The following is a 16,725-nucleotide window of genomic DNA, read 5'->3' as shown; positions in this document are numbered from 1 at the left end:
TGTATCTAAATTATTGGCTTATTCTTGTTTTCAGTGTTTTGGTTCCTGGTCATTTATGTTTTGATAAATTATGCAATTATATGGAATGATAGCAGAAAAAGTAGTGAGGAACTGATTTAAACAATACCTTAACCGTTGACTATTGGATTGAGGAATTGTTCTTTCTTTTAGCACACAGAACTCTGGTATTGCATTTTTAGGCAGCAGAGTTTTTTGAAAATCTCATTTATCATTGTTCTATTGAAATTTGTTTTTGGAAATTGAATGTAACTAAGCACAGCATGCTAGCCATATTGAGAAAGATACTAGAATGGCAAAGTGGAGGTGACTGGATGTAGTTTGAAGTGGTTGCATACTGAAATTGTATATCTTTCCATTGAATGCCCTCAGTACTCATTGAGTTCCTTTTACTAAATGATCTGTTGTTTCTTTTCTTTTTTGCTTTAATGAGCTCTACTTATGTTCTCCAACTAGCTGCGTGTTTCATCTTATCGCATATCCATGCTAATGATTATTTGCTAGCATGTTTAATCCTAACCACGAGATCAATAACTATTTTCATATGTTCCTTTGTTTGACATTGAGATACTAATTTTGGGTGTTGGTGCACCAAATGTAGTTTCTTATAATCGATGAAGCCGACCGAATATTGGAGGCTAACTTTGAGGAAGACATGGAGCAAATATTTAAGCGGCTGCCAAAGGTATTCTATTTAGTTCCCTTCGGTTTATAGTTATTACAGGAGTGTTGCAAAGTCGGCATCATGTTTTATAATTATCACATTCACTCCCTAATACACAGACAAGGCAAACTGCTCTATTTACAGCTACCCAAACTAAGCAGGTTTCTATTTCTTTCTAACTACTATTCATAATCATTTTGGTTTTCATTTTCTTTAACTTGTAAAAAAACATTGCAGGTTGAGGATTTTGCGAACTTGTCATTTAAGGAAAAGCCTGTATATGTAGGTGTTGATGATGGAAGGTCGAAGGTAATCTCCAGATTTATTTTATCATTGTTTTTACTCGGTTGTTTCGTCAATAGCAAGGTTGACACGAATTCATCTTTCTCAGGTGGTCGTCAAAGGGTTGCAGCAGGGCTATTGTGTTGTGCCAAGCAATAAAAGGTTTCTGGTCTTGTATGCTTTTCTTAAGAGGAACCTGTCGAAGAAGATAATGGTCTTCTTCTCCTCATGCAATTCGGTCAAGTACCATTCTGAGCTTCTCAGATACATTCATGTCGATTGTCTCGATATCCATGGAAAGCAGAAGCAGCAGAAACGAACTAGTACATTCTTTGAGTTCTGCAAAGCCGAAAAGGGTATATACTGCCCTGCATTGATGTTGCTGCTCGTGGACTTGATATTCCTACTGTGGTAAGTTAAACTTTGCTTTTATATTCATGCATTGTCTAATCTTAATGCCACATCTTGTTGATTTGCCATAGGACTGGATTGGCCAATATGATCCTCCTGATGAACCAAAGGTGTGAGTTTAACCAAATGGCATGGTACCCTTTAAGATGTCTTATAACAGATTATTTTGTTTTATTTTATTCAGGTAAGAGAATTGGAGAATCAATTAAATGGTGAGAGGACAACCAAGAAGGATCTTGCAAAGTTCCCAAAGCCTCCAGTGGCTCCTTTAAGATGGAAGCCACCTTTACAAAGAATCACAGTTGTCACCCTCAGGAAAAATAGTTATGTGTAATTTGTTGATACTGACTTGATGTGCACAATATCTATTATCTTTTTATGTTGTAAGAAGAATATTTATGTGTTGGTTATATAGATATTGACTTGGTGTGTTTAGATACATCGGTGCATTTTTATTTGTGATTTTCTTAGTGAATTAATAATATTAACTTAATTTTATGATTTGCTTGGTGATAATATTGATTTTTCACTATTTCAGAAATCGAATTTGTGTCGTTAAACAATACTGATATTACATCGATTTTCCACTGCTGCAAAACTGGTGTCATTAACTAATATTACATCGGTCGTATACCGCTGCCAAAACTGGTGTTATTAACATATAATATTACATCGGTTTTACACCCGATGTCGTTAAGTGATACTACACCGGTTTTAACCCGATGTCTAAAATGGCAGACCTTTTACATCGCCTTCATAGACATCGGTCGAAAATGTAATAGACATCGGTGGAAAACCGATGTCTATAAGGATTTTTGTTGTAGTGAGTATACAGTCTCAGTAGAGAAATAAAGAACATGATCATACTATCATAATCAATGCATCTGAACATACCTGACGTAATAACCAGACATAATCATAACTGACATACAAACCGCACAAACCACTACTGACATAATGATAAATACATACCCAATCTGAAATCGACGCAAGGTAAAAAGGTCAGTAAACTCACTAGATCTGCAACAGACATACCCATGATGTTGGGTTTTTCTGGCCGCGAAAACCGCGTTTTCGCGTCGCGGAAAGCCTGAAAGCCCCAAAGCCAACGGATCCGTGCAAAGAAAAATTTCTAAAACTACGAATACGAGTTTCACACTCCAGATCTACAGTAGATAAGAGTTATATACCTTCGATGCGTGCCCTCGCAATCCCGCAAGTCCAAGGTACGCCGGATCTCGAAGTTGTCAACGTAGACAACTCTCTAGTGATATCCACACGAACAAGATGTGTTCTCTAACACTCAAGGATGGAGAGGAGAGCACCCCAAGTGTGCTAGCACTTTCTAGGGCTCTCGGGTAGGATTTGAAAGGAAGAAAAAGAGAGGATGCAAAAGAATCTCTTACACTCAAGAAGTAGTATCCTCCTTTGTGACCTTCACCCTTCCTTTGTGTTGGAACCCACTCAACCACCTTCTCTTTTCATCAAAAGCTCTCGGCAACCACAAGAGAAGAGAAGGAAGAAGCAAGGAAGAAGATGAGACAATTACCACACATCAATTACACTAAATGAAAACCTTCTCATCCTTTAGTGTGGCCGGCCACACACTCATAACTCCCTCATTTAATGTGGCCGGCCACATTAAATGGAATGGGAGGTGTTGTAACCTCCATGAGGTGGCACACCTCATGAGGTGGAGATGATGTGGCAAGGTTAGTCATGCCATGTAGGATGAGTCAACCTTCATGATGTGGCAATGCATCAAGTCAAACTTGATGTTTCAACTTCCATTTGGTCAAGTCAAATTGACCAATTCTCTTCCTTGTTGAGTTAAATCCAACCTTTGATTCAAGTCAATTTCAATTTAATGAATCTCAATTCATTAATATAAATTGACTTAATAAATCAAATTAAATTAGACTCATTCAACAATTGAATCTAATTGAGTCTAACTCAATAAGTCTACTTTGAATCCAATCTTTGGTGCATCATATGAACCTAATCCAATTGGTTCATCATATGAACCTAATCTCCATCCACTTGTTCTTTGTGTGTGACCCAATAGGTTCTTGTAACGTTGGCAATGTTTCTAAACTCCTTTAAAAACATAAACAATGAGCGACATCTAGCAATACATCATTGCTACCCAAGTTACAAGAATGTTGAGATCCAACATCACCTTGTGACTACTAATTGTGACTCCTCACAATATATGACAAGTGTCCTTCTATCCAAGACATCTAGATTGATCAATGTGAGACATAGACCATGTCATCCTCTGACCAATCTAAATCTTGAACTCCAAGTAGACTCACTCAATCAAATGAGCTCAATATCTTATATTGACTCATTTGGGTATGGCCATACACTTCGTGGTCTCACTCTATCAAGAATATCGATGTCACTCCCGTCATATAGGAGGGATAGATCCCATCTACATCACTCACATCCCTCTGCATAATTCGTTACATACCCAGTAATCACCTTTATAGTCCACCCAGTTACGGGTGACGTTTGACGAAACCAAAGTACATAACTCCTTATGTAGGGATCTATGGTGACTTCAGGTCTAAGGACTAGTAGTCATACTAATAGCCACATGAGAAAGTATATGACACTCATATAACGATCCATGATACTTTCTCATGGCGGGTCATTCAGTATACATTCTCTAATGCATACCCATGTGTCAACTTGATATCTCTATATCCATGACTTGTGAGATCAAGTCATCGAGTTGACCTACATGCTAGTCTTATGGCATTAACATTGTCCCTGAATGTTAATACTCGACTAGGAATGATTAAGAGTAGTGTTCCCTATATCATCTCACTATCGGTTCAACTAACCGATTGATATAGGTGAGAACCTTCTACTCAAGGACACTATTATACTTAGTTTATCTGGCACCAATACAAGTAAGTATAATAACCAAAACAAATGCCTTTTATTTATATAGAATATGATACAACAAGTCCAAAATACAATCATCAAATGATTGACTCTAGGGCTCTAGCTAACACGTGACACCTGTGCAATATAAATACAACAGCATATACATGTAAAATAAATGACATGTATGCAGCATGACAACCATATGCAACAAGCATATCTCAAACAAGTGCAACAACCACAATCACATACAACTAGTATCTACTAGGCATGTATGCAAATATATATCCACCGATGCACCGCGCATCATATGCAAATGTGTATGCATGCTCCATGGTCACCCCCGCCACCTCTCCAGACACCACGACCTCGGTATGGCCGAGAGGCTTGGGTCCGTGACAAACCGTACAAGCCTCACGCACGTAACCACTATAAAGCGACTGAGGTGACAGTATACTATGTAGTTATCTAACTACATAGCTAAGGGTCCCTGATCACTCACAACTCAAGCCCCTGACTACTGTACCCTCAAGATCCACTACTCCAGAGTGGTCGAGGCTGACAGAGTAAAAACACTGAGCAGCTGAGTAAGCGCGATAGGACATAGCTCCACTCCCAACTACCACTCTCCATCAGTGGTAGAGTGGACAGCTATAAAAGACTGACGACCCTCTCAACCACAAGGGAGACTAGTCGTCAGATGCAATGAATGATGAACATGATATATATATAATCATGATACAAACACTGTCATCATCCATGCAACCTCTAAACCACAAAAGCACTGCACAACAAGAATATCATCGTCATGATACCTCCACATATCCCACCAAACATATGTACACAACTACACATGTATAATCAACTAAAAATCTCCAATAATCCCACAAGACAACACATGTACATAAATACAATCAACATGTATCCTCCAGTAGTAAACACATCAGACATGTGTATAAACCACAAACATACAATCAACACAACTCCTCCAAAAGTACATAACAATTACGTGTGTACATACAACATGCAAATGTACGGTCAACATGATGTCTCCTAAAACACATACCAAGCTAAGTACAGTCCACATTATATGCAAAATCAGCATGGTAAATCCAACTACTCGACAATCCCTACAATACATACTCTATACGCATAATCACAGCAGAGTAGAAATCAAGAGTAGAGACTGTATATGATATAACTAGGACATCTAAAAGATCAAGCATAAGTATCAAGCAGGAAGGCAACAAAAAAATACGATATAAGGAAAAGCAGCCTAATCCATCACATAAAACCATGCACTAAGCTCAATAAAAATCTACATAGAGCCAAGGAAGAAATACCCTCCTTACTACATAAATCACGTCCAGAAATCCCACATCAAGACGCACGTCCCGAATCCAAGTCCAACGATCACATAGTATATTTAGCTAATTACATAAAAAGTAATTAACTAAACAACTCCCCCACTTAATTAGAGTAACTCTAATCAAACATGGTTATAGATTAATCCCCAATTAACCTTAACCATACTACAACCTAATTAAATTAGGTTTACCATGAATCATCTCTATAGCTTCCCAAACTAACTCTTCATTTAATCCAATACAAATCCATCTCTGAATCACCAATCCACTATATAATATAGTCAATTTCTACAATCCATCATTCTAATCCCAAACCAACATAGAAATGGAAATCAACTTCTAAAACTCACCGAATTAGATGATTTCCCCATCCACTCTCAGCTGAAGAGATTCATTGCCAAATCATTTGGTCATTGCCATCCAAACAAATGACCCTAAATCAACATATAATAACACATACTAAAACTAGTATCAATTTATTCATTGATCGGATCAATATTTACCATGAAAACTAACCTTAATAGCCTCCTCCTTTCAATCCTCAGCTAAAGAAGGATCACCACAGCAAATCATGCACCCTAAATCTACCACTGAATTTCCAGAATATGGTATCAACCCAACAAGATAACCAAGAAAGAATTCCTCCTGGTATCAATCGAAATCTACATACTTACCCTAAATCTCTGATAACTGCTGGTCAAACACGATCAGAGAGGTTCACTGCCAAGACTGGATTGCCAAAACTATGGATCACCAACTGACCTAAGCTACAAGAATAGCCAAGAATCAAATCTCTACATCCCCAGTCGAAAATGGTGATTAGATCGCTAGAAAACTGATATGAGCCTTACCTTACTCCAATTCTGTGTCGGCAACCCATCTAACTCTAGGGATCAGCAGTTGATCTATGCTGGCAAAGAAGAGGAATCAGAATCCAGTGGAGTTGGACCTCCCTAATCCAAGCTCCGACGACGAGAAGGCGCTGGACACCCACAATAGAAAACTAGGGCTCGAATCTCCCCTCCCTCACCGAGCCCTAGCCTTACCGTGCCCTAACCGCCGAGCAACGGCCGATCGCGAGCAAGAACATCCGAAGATGCAATCGCTCAGCCGGAGATAACAGTACCATCGAGATCCAGCGATACCTTCTCAGGCGACTCGGCGAGGACACAATCGCAGTGGAGGAGGTCATTCTCCGTCGACGTCGGGCGTCCACGCAAGAGGGAAAAATAGAGAGGGCTGGAGAGAAGAAAGACTCCATACCATGAAAGGAAAAGAGGAGGAGGAAGGTTCGGCTGGCGGTCGGCGTTGATGCCCGGCGATCGGCGATGAAACAGGATCGCGAGAGAGAGGAGTCGGGGAAGAAGGGAATCGGGGGAGGGGGTTTTCGGCGATAAAGAGAGAAAAAATAAAAGAAAATGAACTTTATAATTAAAACATTTCCTCACTTAAATGGGATAGCCCAAACAGGCTTTATCCGCGTCGCCGATTCATCCCCTCAAAACCCGTCTTACGAGCTCCGAAAATTCTCAAAAAATTTCTAGAAATTTCAGAAAAATCCAATAAGGCTATCTCACCAATAACCTTATTATTTAATTATTATTTGGGTGTCGTATTTTACATTCTCCCCCACTAATAAAAATTTGGTCCCCAAAGTTATTGTCAATTCAGGGATCCTCATCCAAGTACCATGAACAAATCTCCAACCCTAAAGGATGACTCTATGGGTTATGAGTTCATCCTAATTCTGTTACTCCCACACTGTTACCTAACCAACTGTGGATAAATCAACTACCTCTGAAATCCATACTCCACTATCAACCGATCCTCCAACATCTGTATATGTCACTCAAACTATCCATCAATCTGAGGGTAAAAATCTATACTAAAGCAATGCTCCAAACACAAAGTCTGCTATAATCTCAGTCATAACCATGATGAAAAATCACTAATCTCCATCCAATATAACACTCAGAGATGTACCATGAGGTCCGGTAATCTCTCTAAGGTATTATCATACTACTCAATCCAAAAGAATCTGCCCTACAAATCGATAGCTAGGGAGAAAAGTCGTCACCCAACAATGATTAACCAAATCAAAATATCCTCTCCATGTCCTGGATAATTCGATAACAAAATCCATCAAAACCTGCTTCCAACTCCATTCTAAGATCCAAATCAACGGAGACAATCCTACTAAACTCTGATGTTCAGCCTTCTCTGGCTGACATGCTAGACATCAAGCTACACAATCTGCGATGTCTTTCTTCATATCGTTCCACCAATAAGAATGCTTCAAATCTCCATACATCGGGTGCCACCCGGATGTACCATAAATCCAGATCAAGGTGTTTCCTGCAGTAACTCCTCCCGGATAAGAAGTTACTCGAAAACATACATAATCTCCCATGAAAATAAAGAATTTCATTCTCATTATCCAAGAATTCGGTATACTGGCATGAGACTACTCCGCTCATACTATATCGAAACTGCACTAACCTCCAAGTACGATACATCTGTGTAGAGTACAAATCTGTCTACACTAGAAAGTAATACTAAGACGGTGCAATTATCAGCTTCTCGTTTCAACTCCTAAAATTGATCCTGTATGCATCTATCCAGGTAAATTCCATACCCCTCCTAGATAGTCCAGTCAACGACATAACAATGCTAGAGAAATCCTCCATCAATCTCCGATAATATCGAGCCAGACCAAAGGAATAGCGAGCCTCCGGTATAGACTACGGCCACTCCCAACTAGTAACCGCCTAACTCCTGTGAATCCACTATATCCTCTACTAAACACAATGTGTCCCAAAAACTCATAAAAGACAATCACAATACGTACTACTAACTTCACATATAGATGTTCCCGGCGAAACATCTCTAGAACTATGTGAAGATAATGTACGTGATCCACCTCAGATCGGGAATAGATCACAACATCGTCAATGAAGACAATGAAAACTGATCCAAATGCCCTAGAAATACCAAATACATCGAGTCCATGAAAACATCTAGGCACGGTATGCCTAAATGGCAACACCAATGACTCATAATGTACGTACGATAGGCTCACTCAACCGTAAGATCCCTGACAAATATGTGATATGATCACGAACTACAAATCAACAAATCCATATATATCACAGACATACCACACTCTATGTCATTATCAACCTCAAGTACCAAATAGTATATCATCAAGTCAAATATCCACTAATAAATCATCAAAAGATAACATATCACCACACCTGATCTCCTAACATCCACCAATCACCAATCAATCATACCAGATAGTCTTCTAAACAAATATAGAGAAAAAGGAAAGCATTCAACCTTCAACACTCGCTGCCAACAAACTAGTTGTATCCAAAAAGTCTGTCAAATCTCATCATCTCATCCTTTCTGATAATCAAATATCCACAGTAAAAGAATGTCAATCCAAAGTCAAAGGATCACCCAACATTCTGACTAAGAGTCTACCCATCAAGAAAGTATCTCCACAACTCTCATAATCATCCAAATATATGCCCCTCGACAAATACCGATAAATTGTCAAACCCTCTAATCTGAGATATACCCTACAAGACATGGTAAAATGATCATGTGGTCCAGGTCTTAAGTTACTTGATAGTGACAATGTTAGCTGAGTCGTCTAACCATTGTCTTGTTCCCCATCTTACTGAGATTGCTCCACCCTGAGGTTCAGCAACCTCCAGTATCGAGCAATGAACACAAAGATAGAGGAACGCTACAACTAAATAGCTGATCAAAATATCCGTCAATCGACGCTCTACCCTCGAAGATCATCATATGAAATTATACCTAGTTACGGTCGGACCTCCTAGGTATTACTCAACTAATACTACTTCCTCCGCACCATTGCGGGGTATATATCACTAAGTACATCATGGATATCTAATCATATCCAATAGTTCCATGAGTCAGGATCTCCCATGGAACAACGTTAGGCGAGTCGACTGATCATCGCCTTATAATCCATCATGCTAACGAAGAAGTAGAGAACTACTCTCTCTCCAAACACCTCAAGGAAATCACTAAGTGATGACCTGATCTCCAAAAACATTCTCTGCTTCTTCCTTCACGTGGTACCGGGTCACGTAAAGGTTAAGCAGCTAATTTCAACTCTCTCATGTCGGTACAAATCATATATCCAAATGTACTCTCCAACTCATACACCCTAGTAATGGATGTATCTCATAAGTGTTAAGCAGGTAGCTTTACACTTTTCCACATCAGTGGAGGTATCCTATCCAAATGTACTTTCTAAGTCAATCAACTAGGTGCAGACATTCCATGGTCAAAGTCCCCATGAAATAGGATACAACAATCCTCTACAGGCTGACCCAGCCGACAATGGTATACGGCTAATTCAGTCTTTTCCACGATGGTACAAGTCATGTACTCAAATGTATCTCCCAAATATCTAACCAAGCACAAGTAACCCCAAAGATCAGAATCTCTAGAAATAGAGTATGACGATACCCTAATGATCGAACTGCTAAATAAATCGGTCGTCAACTAACTGATCTAATAAGGGTAAATCAATCCTCGTCAAAAGCAACTAAGGTAAAATCGATCCACCACTACCCAAGTCAACGAGGGTAATCTACAAACCTAACCAACAGGAGTAAATCAATACTCTACTAATCAAAATAACAGGAGTACGAAACCAACTAAGATAAATCAATCCACAACTGCACAAGTAGATCAGGTAAATCAATCCTAAACTGATCTAACCAACCGGAGTAATACAAACTGAGTGAACATATGTATACAGATATCATCCACTATCCAGCTAATAATAATAGAGACTGGTATGTGACTCTGACTCTCAACCAACTAATAGTAACAGACACTAAAACTACTAGTAGTATGATATGACGAATCTCCTGAGACCGTAAATCCTTGATCTCCAGTAGGGTCAACCGTGATCAGTGATTGACCCAACCCATGAAATGCATGCTACAAACAAATAGGCAGGTACTAACAAGAGAGTACTAACACATGTCATAACTATCAGAACAACCATGCATGTACTAACAGGAATGTAAGATGACAATATGCAAACATACCTCCTATAGCTTGGAGATGTCCTGCTGCTGCCTAGTCCTAAAGCTCGAAAGTCACATCAAAAAAATTGAATCACGAAATCCAAAACACAAATAACAGACATCGTACCTGCTCTGATACCAAAAATTGGTATCAGATAAATCTCAAAAATTCAGAACACATAGCAAGTATCATATACCTGCTCTGATACCAAAAATTGTCAATCCCCCAAAGGAGTCCCTGCCAGACAAAAATCCGACAGCATCTCCCCTGTACCGATGACAATCTGAAACATCAATACATACAAAATATACATCAGCCACATACGGCTGGAATATATACACAACCACGTAGTTATAATCACAGCCCACACGGCTGGAATGAAACAATCACAACCACGCAGTTATATATAAAGTAGCCCACACGGCTGTACTAGAAACATAGCGGAAAAGCGAAGGAAAGCCCACACAAACCAAATAACTACAATGCATGCCGGCACGGCTTAAACACAAATACAACACCAAAATCACAAGATAGCCACCTGGCTAAACACAAATACAATGCCAAAAATAATTAAAGGATATACAAAAAGAAAACAAGCACTAGGTGAAACCATCTTCGGATGTGACGTAGGACCCGGCAGACAGGATACTCCGAGTGACACCAACCATCTACAAGCTACCTGAAAACATAAATGTATACATGTGGTGGTGAGTATAGGTAACTCAGCGGGTAATAGACAAGACAGTGCATGGTCTACAAATAAAACATGGAGATCAAAAGTATACAGTCTCAGTAGGGAAATAAAGAACATGATCATACTATCATAATCAATGCATCTGAACATACCTGACGTAATAACCAGACATAATCATAACTGACATACAAACCGCACAAACCACTACTGACATAATGATAAATACATACCCAATCTGAAATCGACGCAAGGTACAAAGGTCAGTAAACTCACTGGATCTGCAACAGACATACTCGTGACACCTGTGCAATATAAATATGACTGCATATACATGTAAAATAAATGACATGTATGTAGCATGACAACCATATGCAACAATCATATCTCAAACAAGTGCAATAAGCACAATCACATGCAACTAGTATCTACTAGGCATGTATGCAAATATATATCCACCGATGCACCGCGCATCATATGTAAATGTGTATGCATGCTCCATGGTCACCCCGCCACCTCTCCAGACACCACGACCCCAGTACGGCCGAGAGGCTTGGGTCCGTGACAAACCGTACAAGCCTCACGCACGTAACTGTTATAAAGCGACTGAGGCGACAGTATACTATGTAGTTATCTAACTACATAGCTAAGGGTCCCTGACCACTCACAACTCAAGCCCCCTGACTACTGTACCCTCAAGATCCACTACTCCAGAGTGGTCGAGGCTGATAGAGTAAAAACACTGAGCAGCTGAGTAAGCGCGATAGGACATAGCTCCACTCCCAGCTACCACTCTCCATCAGTGGTAGAGTGGACAACTATAAAACACTGACGACCCTCTTAACCACAAGGGAGACTAGTCGTTAGATGCAATGAATGATGAATATGATATATATATAATCATGATACAAATACCGTCATCATCCATGCAACCTCTAAACCACATAAGCACTGAACAACAAGAATATAATCGTCATGATACCTCCACATATCCCACCAAACATATGTACACAACTACACATGTATAATCAACTAAAAATCTCCAATAATCCCACAAGACAACACATATACATAAATACAATCAACATGTATCCTCCAGTAGTAAACACATCAGACATGTGTATAAACCACAAACATACAATCAACACAACTCCTCCAAAAGTACATAACAATTACGTGTGTACATACAACATGCAAATGTACGGTCAACATGATGTCTCCTAAAACACATACCAAGCTACGTACAGTCCACATTTTTTGCAAAATTAGCATGGTAAATCCAACCACTCGAAAATCCCTACAATACATACTCTACACGCGTAATCACAACAGAGTAGAAATCAAGAGTAGAGACTGTATATGATATAACTAGGATATCTCAAAGATCAAGCATAAGTATCAAGCAGGAAGGCAACCAACAAATACGATATAAGGAAAAGCAGCCTAATCCATCACATAAAACCATGCACTAAGCTCAATAAAAATCTACATAGAGCCAAGGAATAAATACCCGCCTTACTACATAAATCACGTCCAGAAATCCCACGTCAAGACGCTCATCCCGAATCCAAGTCCTGCGATTACATAGTATATTTAGCTAATTACATAAAAAGTAATTAACTAAACAACTCCCCCACTTAATTAGAGTAACTCTAATCAAACATGGTTATAGATTAATCCCCAATTAACCATAACCATACTACAACCTAATTAAATTAGGTTTACCATGAATCATCTTTATAGCTTCCCAAACTAACTCATCATTTAATCCAATACAAATCCAACTCTGAATCACCAATCCACTATATAATATAGTCAATTTCTACAATCCATCATTCTAATCCCAAACCAACATAGAAATGGAAATCAACTTCTAAAACTCACCGAATTAGATGATTTCCCCATCCACTCTCAGCTGAAGAGATTCATTGCCAAATCATTTGGTCACTGCCATCCAAACAAATGACCCTAAATCAACACATAATAACACATACTAAAACTAGTATCAATTTATTCATTGATTGGATCAATATTTACCATGAAAACTAACCTTAATAGCCTCCTCCTTTCAATCCTCAGTTGAAGAAGGATCACCACAGCAAATCATGCACCCTAAATCTGCCACTGAATTTCCAGAATATGGTATCAACCCAACAAGATAACCAAGAAAGAATTCCTCCTGGTATCAATAGAAATCTACATACTTATCCTAAATCTCTGATAACTACTGGTGAAACATGATCAGAGAGGTTCACTGCCCAGACTGGATTGCCAAAACTATGGATCACCAACTGACCGAAGCTAAAAGAATAGCCAAGAATCAAATCTCTACATCCCCAGTCGAAAATGGTGATTAGATCGCTAGAAAACTGATATGAGCCTTACCTTACTCCAATTCATTGTCGGCAGCCCATCACACTCTAGGGATCAGTAGTTGATCTATGCTGGCAAAGAAGAGGAATCAGAATCCAGTGGAGTTGGACCTCCCTAATCCAAGCTCCGACGACGAGAAGTCGCTGGACACCCACAATAGAAAACTAGGGCTCGAATCTCCCCTCCCTCACCGAGCCCTAGCCTTACCGTGCCCTAGCCGCCGAGCAACGGCCGATCGCGAGCAAGAACATCAGAAGATGCAATCGCTCAGCCGGAGATGACAGTACCATCGAGATCCAGTGATACCTTCTTAGGCGACTCGGCGAGGACACAATCGCAGTGGAGGAGGTTATTCTCCGTCGACGTCGGGCGTCTACGCGAGAGGGAAAAATAGAGAGAGCAGGAGAGAAGAAAGATTCCATACCATGAAAGGAAAAGAGGAGGAGGAAGGTTCGGCTGGCGGTTGGCGTTGATGCCGGGCGACCGGCGATGAAACAGGATCGCGAGAGGGAGGAGTCGGGGAAGAAGGGAATCGGGGGAGGGGGTTTTCGGCGATAAAGAGAGAAAAAATAAAAGTAAATGAACTTTATAATTAAAACATTTCCTCACTTAAATGGGATAGCCCAAACAGGCTTTATCCGCGCTGCCGATTCATCCCCTCAAAACTCGTCTTACGAGCTCCAAAAAATTCCCAAAAAATTTCTAGAAATTTCGAAAAAAATCCAATAAGGCTATCTCACCAATAACCTTATTATTTAATTATTATTTGGGTGTCATATTTTGTAGGTTTAGTGAATATGTCAGCTAAATTAGACTTGGACTCAATGTATTTGAGCTTAATATCACCTTTAATGACATGCCCCCTGATAAAGTGATGTCTAATTTCAATGTGTTTAGTTCTTGAATAATGCACAGGGTTTTTTGTTAAATTGATTGAGCTAACATTATCAATGTGTACTTTTACTTTGGTAAGGTTTAAATTAAAATCTTTTAAAGTGTGCATCATCCATAATAATTGTGCAACACATTCTCCTATGGCTATATATTCTAACTCAGTAGTAGATAAGGCAACATAGTGTTGCTTTCTACTAAACCAGCTGATAAGTGATGGGCCAAGTAGCTAACATCCACCACTTGTACTTTTATGGTCCAATTTACATCCAACATAATCTGAGTCAGAATAACCTATGAGTTTAAAATTAGTTGTTCTAGGATACCAAATTCCTATATTCGATGTTCCCTTAAGATATCTAAAAAATTTTTTGACTTGAGTCAAATGTGATTCTTTAGCACATATTTGGTATCTAGCACACATACTAACTACAAATAAAATATCAGGTCGACTTGTAGTTAAGTACAGTAGGCTACCTATGACACTCCTATAGTATTTTTAAGTCAACTAGTTTTCCATTAGGGTCATCATCTAGGGTTGTGTTAACGGTCATAGATGTCTTTATTTCTTTAGTATTTTTCATTTCAAAATTTTTAAGTAATTCTTTAATATATTTTTGTTGATAAATGTAATTACCTTTATTTGTTTGTTTAATTTGTAATCCTAAAAAGTAAGTTAATTTACCTACTAAGCTCATTTCAAATTCTTGTTCCATTAAGGTTATGAATTCTTGTAAACATTCTAAGTTGGTTGATCCAAAGATTATGTCATCTACATAAATTTGGGCTATAAAGATATCTTCTTTGATTTATTTGACAAATAAGGTTGGGTCAATTTGTCCTTGGTTGAATCCTTTAGAGATTAGGTAAGAGGTCAACTTTTCATACCATGCCCTAGGTGCTTGCTTAAGTCTATATAAGGCTTTCTTTAGTCTAAATACATAGTCAGGATGGTGTAAACTCTCAAACCTATATGGCTGACCTACATAGACTTCCTCTTTTATTATTCCATTTAGAAAGGCGAATTTGACATCCATTTGATAAAGTTTGAACCCTTTATGAGCTGTATAGCTAAGTAGCATTCTAATGGAGTTGAGTCTAGCTATTGGGGCATATGTTTCATCATAGTCAAGTCCCTCTACTTGACTAAACCCTTTAGCAACTAGCCTAGCTTTGTTTCTAGTAATTTCCCTAGTTCCACTTAATTTATTTCTGAATACCCATTTTGTTTCTATTACTTTTTAATTTTTAGGTGGTGGTACTAAGTCCCAGACTTGGTTTCTCACAAATTAGTCTAGTTCTTCTTGCATAGCTATGATCCAGTCTGGGATTATAGTTTTGGGTTCAAGTTTTGAGATTAGGGATATTTGACTTAGGTTTCTAAAGGATGACCTGGTTTGAACTCTTAGGTCTGGATCACCAATTATTTGGTCAATTGGGTGATTTGGGTTGACTCTTATGGTTCTAGGAGGTTGATTCTATTGAAGTTGATCTTCTTCTTCATGAATTGGTTTTCATTAGCTCCCCCTTGGCTAGTGTTACCTTGAATAAAATTAATTGGTTGAATTTGGGTTTGTTCTAAGTTTTGATTGGTCTCTTCAAATTTCACATTTGAGGTTTCTTCAATTTTTAGTGTGACTTTATTATATATTCTGTAACCTTTACTATTTAATTAATATCCTACAAATATTCTATTTTTTATTTTAAAGTAAATTTTTCTAAGTGTTCTCTTATATTGAATATGTAGGCTGGGCATCCAAATACTTTAAAATATTTAATATTAGGTTGTTTATTATGAAATAATTCAAATAAGATTTTATTGTGAGTTTTGTTTATTGTAGTTTGATTTTGTACATAACAAGTTGTACTAATAGCTTCTGCCCAAAAATATTTTGGTAAGTTATATTCATTCAGCATTGTCCTAGAAGCTTCAAGTAGAGTTCTATTTTTTTCTTTTTACGATTCCATTTTGTTGAGGGGTTTTGGGACATGAAAATTCATGATGATAACCGTTTCTAAGATAAAATTGGTTAAAGTTGTGATTTTTAAATTCTCCT

General features: G+C 38.5%; 1 long non-coding RNA gene across 1 annotated transcript; it reads left to right on the top strand.

Annotated features, from left to right (window-relative positions):
• The first annotated feature begins 564 nt into the window (after positions 1-564).
• LOC122026252 lies at positions 565-1,020 on the top strand. Its single transcript, XR_006124081.1, has 3 exons — positions 565-703; positions 802-843; positions 920-1,020. It is a non-coding gene; the product is annotated as an uncharacterized LOC122026252 (long non-coding RNA).
• Positions 1,021-16,725: the final 15,705 nt, after the last annotated feature.

Source organism: Zingiber officinale, chromosome 10A, assembly GCF_018446385.1.
Source record: "Zingiber officinale cultivar Zhangliang chromosome 10A, Zo_v1.1, whole genome shotgun sequence".
Classification (NCBI taxonomy): domain Eukaryota; kingdom Viridiplantae; phylum Streptophyta; class Magnoliopsida; order Zingiberales; family Zingiberaceae; genus Zingiber; species Zingiber officinale.
This window is presented reverse-complemented; position numbering and strand designations above follow the sequence as displayed.